The sequence below is a fragment of the Syzygium oleosum genome, unplaced genomic scaffold, assembly GCF_021117445.2.
Source record: "Syzygium oleosum isolate NSW1041296 unplaced genomic scaffold, Sole_v2.1 Sole_v2.06, whole genome shotgun sequence".
Lineage (NCBI taxonomy): Eukaryota > Viridiplantae > Streptophyta > Magnoliopsida > Myrtales > Myrtaceae > Syzygium > Syzygium oleosum.
Window position 1 is genome coordinate 13576695 of NW_026607490.1, and position 11459 is coordinate 13588153.

At 36.7% G+C, this 11459-nt stretch overlaps 1 long non-coding RNA gene across 1 annotated transcript; it reads left to right on the plus strand.

Moving 5' to 3' along the window:
• Positions 1 to 9317: 9317 nt before the first annotated feature.
• On the plus strand, positions 9318 to 10838 carry LOC115694207 (uncharacterized). The gene is made up of 3 exons (XR_004007359.2): positions 9318 to 9664; positions 10428 to 10507; positions 10626 to 10838. It is a non-coding gene; the product is annotated as an uncharacterized LOC115694207 (long non-coding RNA).
• The last annotated feature ends 621 nt before the right edge of the window (positions 10839 to 11459 follow it).

An 11459-nucleotide genomic window follows, 5' to 3' on the forward strand; every position in this document is an offset into this window, starting at 1 on the left:
GCTAAAGAGACCCTTTACAAAAATGATTTTTTAAAAATGAAAATGAAAGCTATTCAAATTTTCGTGCTTGTATAGTATCTATTTTCACAAATCTATTTATGCGCTTGCTAAATGTTAAATAATGATTTGATTAAATCACTTAATATATCGATTTTAGTATGCTTATTTATATGGCTTGTAAATAACTTGGACTTATTCTCAAACTTCAAATGATAGAGAGCGAGAGTGCTTACGGAGCAAAAGTGCACAATTTATTTATCTAAATAAAAAAAAATCCCCATATTGCTAGCAATTAAAATAAAAGGCGTCACAGAGTAAAATCTGAATCATGTTATTTGACATTGAAAACATTGAAATTGTGGTCTGAAATCATTTATCAAATGCTGCTGGCCGAAAAAACATTAGTTATCAAATGCTGGCAAGAAGAAACATCTATCAATCAACTATCAAAATAATTAATCCACTTGTTTGATGACTAGTAGCACAAAACCATTTCTTGGGTACGTCAACCGTCATCCACAGCGAAACAGGCCTGAGAGAATCCGTGGAAAATCTTGTTAAAAGAGCAAAGTGATAATGATGAAAAGAAATAAAGCAATGAAGCAAAGTAAACGGAACACGGGTCATGCTATTGTGGAAAAGAAAACCCACCAATGCTTTATTAGCTTGCGCCTTTGCATTGTCGGCAGGACTTTAATCCAAAGAAGCCCGCAAGGTAAGAAAAAACAACATGAGGATGCATTTCGGTGGCAAGAAATTATTCACTATTGCTCCTTCCTATTTTGCCTCTTCTTTTCCCGAGGAATTCCTTTTCATAGTTATATTCATGAGAAATCCAACATTAAGATCTTGTTTTACCATCTTCACTTTTGTTCTGACTGCAGTCACAAGCCCAGGCATTAGCACCGTCCCTTATTGCTAAAGTAAAAAAGGTCTTGCTAGTGTTCATTAGAAGAACTCATTGTCAAGTTTATCTAATTGAGCCAGTTAGCAATTAGAATCGCACCAATAATTCAAGCTTGTCTAGCTACATAAACATCAGTAGTTCATCAACCAGGAACAGTAACCACGCGCTTACCGTCGTTGTAGGAGCAATCAAAAGAAATAAAACGAAAAATAAAAGGCAAGTGCTTCTATGGTATACATTAGATAGGTGGCCAAAATAGAAACTCTGAATTGATTTATTGAACTTATTAGTCAAATTTAGGATATGGAAATCCTCCTGCAATGTCTAAATTAACTTGATAAAATTGAAAATTAATGACTTTTTAAAGAACATCGAGATTCCATCACACCTTAATATAAAATCGGAAGTTAATATTCTCCGTGATAAAGTTGAGGGAGACCCGGGTTGTACGGCGTGGGTCTTGGGTGGGTGGTCTACTGAACCGCCTTTATTTTAATTCTTATCTTGGTTTTTGTGCAACTTTGTTATCCCTAGTTGATTTTTCGAATGGACTTTTGAGCAAATGATCTTTCCATTAAAGCTGTGCATGACAACGATTCTGTGCCCGGGAACAGATTCTGCTCAGAAATGATTCTTTTTTATTCTGTGCCCGGAATTGATTCTGAGCATTTTAAGGCATTTGTCAACGGCCCAAAATTCCATCCTTGGAATAGAAAAAGAACAGAAATGAATTTGGTAACGCCAACAAATTTCTTTTTATTAATAATATTTTTAAATATTTTAATATTTCTTTCTTTTTTTTTTCTTTTTTTCTTTTCCTCCTTCTTGGCCATAGCCTGCTCGCCGGCCATGACCAGTAAAATATTTTTTTATTAATAATATTTTTATTAAAAGTATTTTTTCTTTTTTTTGGCCATGGCCTGGTCGCCGGCCATGACCGGTAAAATATTTTTTTATTAATAATATTTTTTATTAAAATATTTTATTAAAAATATATATTTTTATTTTTTTTGGCCATGGCCTGGTTGCTGGCCATGGCTGGTAAAATATTTTTTTTATTAATAATATTTTTTATTAAAATATTTTTATGAAAAATATATATTTTTATTTTTTTTTGGCCATGACCTGGTCGCCGGCTATGGCTGGTAAAATATTTTTTCATTAAAATATTTTTATTAAAAATATATATTTTTCTTTTTTTTGGCCATGGCCTGATCGCCGGCCATGGCCTGTAAAATATTTTTTTTATTAAAATATTTTTATTAAAAATATACATTTTTTTTTTTTTGGCCATGGCTTGGTCGCTGGCCATGGCCGGTAAAATATTTTTTTATTAATAATATTTTTTATTAAAATATTTTTATTAAAAATATATATTTTTTTCTTTTTTTGCCATGGCCTGGTCACCGGCCATGGCAGGTAAAATATTTTTTTTATTAATAATATTTTTTATTAAAATATTTTTATTAAAAATATATTTTTTCTTTTTATGGCCATGGCTCGATCGCCACTACTGGCAGTAAAATATTTTTATTGATAATATTTTTTATTAAAATATTTTATTCTCGTTAGATCCGGCGAGGACGGTCCTCGGGCTGGACATTAGAAGCTAAATTAAAAACCAAGAAAAGGAAGAAGAAAAAAAAATTGATTCTCAAAATTATTCCCAGAATCAAGAAGCTACTTTTTTTATTTATTCTTGATTCTGCTCCAAAACTGATTCTGGGAATAATTTTTAACAAAATTGTGCCCAGAATAAAAAATTAAACAAACGCATTTCTGTTCCTAAACTGATTCTGGGAACAAAAGAACAAAATCAAATACTGTTTGGCAAGTTGTCATGCGCAGCCTAAGTGCCCTTTCTTTTCACACTATCAATGCCAATACCTCGATGTCTATATCAGTTGGACAAAATTATAGATGATGCATTATGCTTTATCTAGTGGGGACTAAAAATTGGACCTACCTTTAGCATCCGTTTGCTTTTGACAAACGAGTGATGAGGGACCCCCAAGTATTGGCTTTTAGTAGGTAAAAAAATAGTTGGTTTAGTGGATAAGACTCCAAATTGAATGAACAACCAGGATCAAACCGGATTTGAAATGAATGGCAAAGATGGGACGATCAATAAATCGCACGCCAATCAAATGGAACAGGGGATTATAGTGGTTAATATTTATTTTTATAGCAAATGGAAAGTTCAAGATTCTCTAGAATATTATGCTGAAGAGATCCGGACAATTCACTTTTTCCAAAAATGAAAGCTCTCGGGATTTTCACACTTGTATAATATCTATTTTCATAAATCTGTTTGCTTACTTGCCAAAGGTTCAATTATAATTTGGCCATACCCCTTTTATATCAATTTTAGTATATTCATTAACATTACTCGTAAATAACCAGGACTCATTTATCCAACTTCAAATAATGGAGAGCGAGTGCTTACTTTGTAAAAGTGCACATCTTAATTGAAAAAAATTCCACATATTGCTAGCAATTAAAAAAAAGGCGCTTATTAAGTAAAATCTGTAACATGAAACGGTGACAAGCACCTTATTTTACAAATTCTCATTGAAAATCCTCTCGAAAATATTAAAATTGTGGTTTGGAATCATTTATCAAATGACGCTGGCCGGGAAAAAGAAAATCATTTATCAGTCAACTATCAAAATGATTGACCCACCGATTTCATGACTAGTAGCATAAAACCATTTCTTTGGGACCTCAGCCGTCAATCACGGTGACATTGGGAAAATCTTGTTAGAAAGCAACGTGATAACGAAAAGAAACAAAGCAAAGAAAAAGAAGACGGGTCGTGCTTTCCGCGAGCTTTTTAGTCAAAGAAAAGAAGCCCCGCGAGACGAGGAAAAAAAAAAAGAAAACATGAGGATGCATTTCATTGGCAAGAAATTGTTCATCATTTGCTCCCTCCTGTTTTGCCCCTACTTTTCTTGTACCACGAGGAATTTCCTTTCCTGTCAGTTGATATCTTATTTTGCTATCTTCATTTTTGTTCGGACTGCGATCACGGGGCTAGGTATTGGAACAGCCCCTTGCTGCTAACAGCCTGGCCCGGTACGACCCCTCATTACGGGGGCCTGTGCCAAGCTTAGGCCAGGGCTCAAGAGGGGCAAGTCCGTGCTCTGTCGTGGGCGGTGTGGCCCGGTTACCAATCTTAGGGTAGGGTCTTCTTAAGGGATAATGACATAAATAATTCATGAACGTTGGTCTAATGTATAATGTAGTCTTTGAACTTTTGATATATGTTCAATGTGATCCATGAACTATATGAAAATATTCAATGTAGTCATTGCATTAATTAAATATTAAATACTACATTGAACATTTTCATATAGTTCAGGGATTATATCGAACATATATCAAAAGTTCAGAGACAACATTGAACAAATTAAAAGTTTATGGACCACATTGCACATTTGGTTAAAGTTTAGGGATCATATTGAACAAATTAAAAATTCAGGAACTATATTGCATATTGGACCAAAGTGCATGGATCATTTGTGTCATTTTCCCTTTTTCGTAATGTACTTGTTTGGAAGGGTATAATGCTGAAGTTCAAGTCTTTTGCAAACTTTGTTCAAAGCCAGACTTTTATATTTAATGCATGAGTATGATGAGTCAAATTCAGATTTTAAGAGAGAATGAAAAATTCAATGTGCAATTCCTGGTGTGGTACAAATACTGGCATGTTATAATCTTAATAATGAACAAAGAATATGTTGTGTGAAGTACTACATTAGAAAATAAACAAGAAAAGAAATTGATGCCCTAGAATTTGGAGTAGAGTTAAGAATGTTATATCATTTTTTTTTTCGATAAAAGAATGCAGTTCACCATTGTCTTGAAAGCAATATCTCTGAGTACCAAAAACTTATGTTTTCAGTGAACTATAAATATGATTAGAAATATAGAAAAATATGCGAGCTTATTACGAATTGAGTGATCAAAAGTACTATTACTCAAAGCTTATATAAGTATTACATCTCTTTCCATAAAATATAGGTTTTTTTTTTTGGGTTCCGCTCCTTTCTTTCTAGTCAATACTTTTGAGTGTATTGATACATAATCTTTATAAGAAATAAAAAGATGCCTTTCTATATCCACGTTGCATTTATGTGAAAAATTAATATTTAAAAGATATGGCAAAATTCCCTTATTACGAAATATTTAGATTAGTAATGAACCGAAAGATATTATTGATATAATATGAAAAAAATTATACATGCATACGGGGAAAGATAAAACTATTTCAGAATATGTACTTTTTTGTCAGATTATTTATAACTTATAAGATTGAAAAGATTCAAACTTTAAAGTTGAAATGCATGATAGATAAAGTAGAATTATTAATTTACGCATTTTTCTATTGATATGAATATTTACAAAATAACTAATTGAAGACATTTGGGGAAAAAAATGATTCTAATTCCTAAAAAGTATTGATATTAACCTTTAGTGAGCTGAAGAGTTTCAGAAATCGACCGTTGATATAAGTTTTTCTCCTAAGCGGACAATGCGCGCCCAAACATATATATATATCATGCATTAGTACAGAGGTGTCGGGCCTACTTGTAAGTGATATGTCGAAAAAATGAATTTAAAAAGGGAAAATGCTATGTTCATTAAATTTAGTTTCCAAAAAAAGGTGGTGTTGTTTTTATGCCTTTTTTTATTATTAAAAAGACCCTTTTTATAGTTAACTTAACAAAATGTAATTCATTGTTTTATACGTACTTGCATATATCTTCTTCCTAGTTTGTATATTGAATCAAGGACAATACTATAGCTTCGCGATGTTTATGTTGTACTTAGAGCATCACGGCGTTGCCGCCCGCACCACAAATACCCTCGCTTGCGAACTCCCTCAGTCAAATTCAAACATGTAGACCAAATGACCAGATTCAAGGGTAGCTCAAGTTTAGTACAGTCGTGTGTAGTTTTGAAATGCTCCGTAACAATTGGAGAAAAAAGGAGGGTTTGGCAAGCATTCGTACAGCTCGAGAAATTTCTCTTTAATGGTTAGAGTGCATTTTGATCTTGGAGTCAACTTGCCGATGGAAAATCGGGCTTCAGCAACATCATCCAACAAGTATGATGACCTCCACTTTGAGTAGTTTTCCTCTTTTTTTTTCCCCTTCTACAATTTTTTTTTAGGTTCTCTTAGTTTGATCATCAGAGCCATAACGAGACAGTTTTGGACATTGGTAATCAGACGCAAGGCACCTACAGTGCCCGACATTGCCGAAGACTATGAAATGTCGGTGGACTAAAAGCGGAGTCGAATAAAATTCATTCTCGAAATCGTTGCCAGAGATGCATGAACCAAGAGGAATTCTTCTAACTGTGAAGTGATGCTTTAAGATACTGCTCCACTTCTATTCATTTGGAATTAATGATTTGGGTCGTTTTTTCCTTATTGAGCTCGACATTAGTTAATGTCATAACAAGCACAATGGGTAAGTGGGCAGGTTCGGGGGGTTTCTCTTTTCCATCTACTTAACTAATGCGGTTTTGCACTCTACTTAAGAATCAGTCTGAAGTGCGTGAGGGATTAAGTACGTAGTGATGAGTGGACTAAAATACAAGATAAATTCAAATAGATATTTCAAACATGAGATTATTTACATATGAGAGTCCGAGGAAATAAGATATGTTGTGGGACTAATCTGCACTCACATTTCTATCAATTGATGGTCTAGTCTAACCTAATCTAACCCCTGGGTTGCTTAGAGCCTCGTTTAACTCTGGTGCATAAACTAGTTTTTCCTCATTTGGTCATTGAAAAAGAAAGCACCTTTTACCAGGTTCTTTGTTATGATTCAACCACGTCATAGAAATGATCAGATCCATTGTTGTGGTAACGAGATAAAGAAAATTATAGCATTATTTCTGGTTTGGAAATTTTCGTACCATCCGATTCCCTCAATTCCATAAGCTACTTCACAGTTAAAATATCCAACATGTAATTCCGTTCAACAAGTTAGGCGCAGAGAACAGAACTAGACAATAAATTGACAGCACGCCGGGATACGCCTTATGATTATAGAAGAAAAGATCCAATCCGGTCCTGATTCTTCACCTCAATTTAAACGCTCTTCTAATCACTTCAGCTGCAGCGTGAGCCCCAGCCCCTACGCATAGACATAGTTCTACTAACTTCCTGGGGAGGTGCTTCTACTTCCCCAGAAAATCACCAGAAAACCGCCTTCCGTGGTTTGTTGCAACCACGACTCCCAACCCAATTCTTCTCTTTTTCTCTCCACCATCGTTACGCGTTTAGAAACAGAAGTACAAAATTGGCGGGGCAAATGAATTAGTGCGATTCTGAGGAGATGGGAGGAGCAATTGAGCAGCTTCGGTGACTAAAATAAAATATTAAAAAGAATTTCGCTCTCGATCTTTTTTATGTTTTTGAATTGTAATAATCTTGTATCTGTGGAGTTTGCTTTCTGTGATTTTCTGGAATCTTTAGATCATCAAGTGCATGACTGCATGCCTCTTTTTGCTGCTGCGAAAATACCCAATTGCCCTCGTGGCGAGGAAGTTAATCTGTTTATTTATTTTTTTAAGCAGGGCTGAGGGTTGTCTCACTCTGATGCTCCAAAAATCAAGCAAATCAACCCGAGTGGAGCTCCGACGCCGCGGTCATGGAGGTGGCTTGCCTCACGTGACCACGTATCTATGGCCGTACGAGGCTAGCTACCTCCGTTGGAGTGAATCAACGGCGGCCGCGACTTCCATCGACATAAGCCGTGAGCTCTGCACGGAGATATAGAGAAACGAAGGTGTGGCAAAAGACTCAAACGGGCGAGGAGTTAACGTCGTTGGGGCATTGACGCACGAATGTGAGAGCTCCTGATGGCAATGGATATCGGTACCTTCATCAAAGTTCACTACTCATTAAAATTTGGACGTGTCCGTTTGTGTGGACACCGAAGCTCACTGGGCTTGAGAAAATTCCATTAAAGAGCCTAAATTTTACCCGGCGTGACACCGATGCCTCAATTTTTCGTGTTATCAATTTTTCCAAACTTGTACTGGTGACCCAAAAATAGCTACCTTTACAATTCCGTCCCTACGTGGTGGCTTGCGTAGATAACAACAGGTGAATGGAGCTGACGTGGATCTAACGTGGCTTTAGTCTAGTCTAGAGTAACTTTGGACAACTAGTCAAAGTTTAAATATTTTTAAAAAAGATTTATTACCACGAAAAACCTCAAATTGGTATGCACATGCTATATTTTCATAAAAAACTCTCAAACTAGTATATTCGTGTTACACTTACTCCTAGGTACACTTATGACACATTTACCTCAAATTGTGGTAAATCTGAGAATTTTTTGGACAATGAGCTACGGCCTCCTATACACATGAACATCTCGGTTTACCCTTATAATACAAATGTTTGACTGCAAAGACTTTGCATCGACTTGACATGAATTATGAAATGTGTTCATTCATTGACAATCACCAAGGCAGGGTGCATTTCTTTGGAGAAACAGGAATTCATGAAGACATATAGCATAAGGTAATCCCGATCACAATGGTCCTAAGCACCAGTCAGGATCTTATCATTCCCTAAATGCGTCCTCTACCATTTCTATTCAGCCTCACAAACATTTTCACAAATTCAAGTAACCTCTTTAGGATCAACATCGCTATTGTCTCATGTTGCTTCCCACCACCATAGATCCCTCTTTTTTATTTTATTTTTTCGCGTAATCTCTCATCCTTCACGACGGCAGTCCTCGCCTGCATATTTAGAAACTTAGATTAAGGACTGCATTTTTAATCAAAACTATTCAGAGCGACTAATGGTTCTATACTCTGAAGGCACAACTACTTTGGTTCAATGGGAGCTCTCATCTCCCACCGTTTGTTAAGCTAAATTGAGAAAAAAGTAGGCATATGTAATCAAACACAGTTGTCTTTTTAAAGTTGAATACACCTTTACAGTGCGTCTTGTAGTGATTGCATTTTCATATACTAGGAGATGCTCTGGTGGTCATCCTTATCGTTAGGATGGAGGAGGTGAAGGGTTCGAATTCCCACTTTTTCAGGAACTAGTGGTGGGGACGTTTAGTTTCAGGTGTGAGATTCTATTTCTAGATTCCCGTACTTTACAAAGAGACAGAGTAAAAGTTTAAGAGTGGAATAAGAATTAGAGTAGGACAAATAAAAAAAAAAAAAAATTCGACTAAGATGAGTCGAAGTGCTAATGTGGAGACATCAAAGGGAAGCTGCAACAGAGAGAAGATAGAACCCCAAATTTGAATTTCTAGAGGAACTTCCTTCAGTGCCCTCACGCAAACGGCGAAATCACCGAATCTGCCCGCCAACAACGGAAGAAGATCCCGAGGGCAAATAAGGAAATGTCGTATACTCATCATCCTCTCCTCCCCTTTGCCCTGAGTTGCCGTAGCTTTCAATCGCCATCCCGTCGCGAGAATCTTCATAAAATCCACCAACCTGAGAGACCGGAATCGAGGTTCAATTCGAGGAATACGGACGATCGCGATCCATCTCTCTATCTCACTGCGCGATTCGCGGCGTCCGATTTCGTGTAATTGTTTGCTCATGTGAGACGTTACAGAGATTCGATTTCTTTGTGGCGCGGTTTCGTTTTCTCGATGACGCTGATCGATCCGTTCCTATTGTAGAATATGGAGTGGAACGGGTGGTGGTTGAGGGCGATGGTTGTTCTGACATGCTCGATTGCCGCAAGTGGGGCGAGAGGTAATCGCATTCCGTGTTCATGTACCAGTTTACTGCTGTGATCCTCTTGACTTAATTCGGAGGCTCTAGAATTGGGTACGTCGGTTTTGAGCTTGGAAAGTGAGATTTGTATTGTGAATTTGGCGGATTTAGGTATTTCAGGGTCGGGGAATCGTTGACTGTGTCGCAGAGCTGTAGTGCCTGATTGAATGCGGGCCAACCTATAGCTGAATGATCCCTCTGGTGTAGATTTGGTTGTTTTCGAGGCATATGACTGACAGTGTTGTGTTGCATTTGGTTGGTTTTGTTAAGCTATTGGACTACCGAGTTTGGATCGATGCTACTACTAGAATATGGTCGGATTGATTGAATTTCCTTATATTTGTTCGGTACAAATTTCATCCTGCTGTTTCTTCTTTGGGGATAAAATTTGTTGAGTATCTCACTGTGATTGACTGTCAGCTAGTCAGCTTTTCTCCAGTTGAGTGATGGACTGTAGCTTGAAAGTTATAGTGGAATAGCTTTTGGGAAAGAGGAGCCTTTTGTTGTTTACTTATTCCCCTTTCATCACATTGCATTGAACATATATATTTCTTTAAGTTCATGAAGGACGGTAGAAATATATCGAAATATTGTTTTGAGTTGATGTTTCCTTAAATTGTTCCTCTCACTTGATTTGTTGAAATAGCTTGCTAGAGACATAAGAAACTTGCTTCATTGCTTGTAATTGAATGAACTTGTGACTGCATTTTCAATCTGAAATTTTCTCAACTGTTAAATGCAGAACTTTGAGTGAGGTCCAAGGCTCATAAAGCTGTTTACAATCACACTCTTGTGATGATAGTGGTGGAGTATGCATCTGTAGTAAGTGTTCTTTTTAAACTTTCTCCCATTTACATAGAGCTTCTTGTTATTACCCTTCAGGTTTCACCATTTCAATACAATAACATTGTAACAAGGTGCAAAGCTTTTTATTTTGCAGGTTTACATGTCAGATTTGACAGCACTTTTTTGTTGGACATGTCCTAGTTGTGATGGAAAGACCAAGGTAATTCGACTACGTTTTATTATGACATTGTTGCTAAGGTTGCGTAAAGAATAGGTCCTCAGTACTAAATGGCCAATTCTTGAGATGGGATTTTGTGGGCATATGCTGCCTTCTCTTATTAGCTTCTGACTGGTTATTAATGCCTTTGGATTTGAAAGCAAGGGTTCTAAGTCATTGATCTGATAGTTGACGTCCAGCACTGCTTATAGGTATGTAATTCATGCCGCAGTGGCCTACCAATTTGCGATGCTTGTGATGCCTCTATGTTTGAATTTCATCTAATTTTTTGTCCTTATTTCTAATCAATATATATTACCTGTGGGCATATATTGCCTTAATGCTGCGGTTATAGCTTTCAAAGATACTCAAGAACATAGGTATGCATGTTAACTTTGTAACAGTCTGAATTTTCGATCCTTTTCCCGGGATTTAGGAAATGAATTTGATCAATGCACTTATAGTGAGATCTCACCCGGAAATGCGCATTCTCGGGATGCTAACCTTAGGGGTAGGGCTGTTACGGGATTGAGTTCGCACGACCAAAGAACTCGATCTGGGTTCAATCTTCGACCATATGGATTGACGAGGGAATGTTTTGAGCCAACTGAGGCCGGTCTACTTGATTGATCGTGTCCGAAGGGAACTAGTGACATACCCTTGCAATTATATGACAATCGAGGTCGTCTCGGGTGGAGTAAACTTAAACGTGATTTGACTTAGTGTCGGTCACGGGTCGAGAGCGCATAATCCCAATGAGCCACCCGTTAG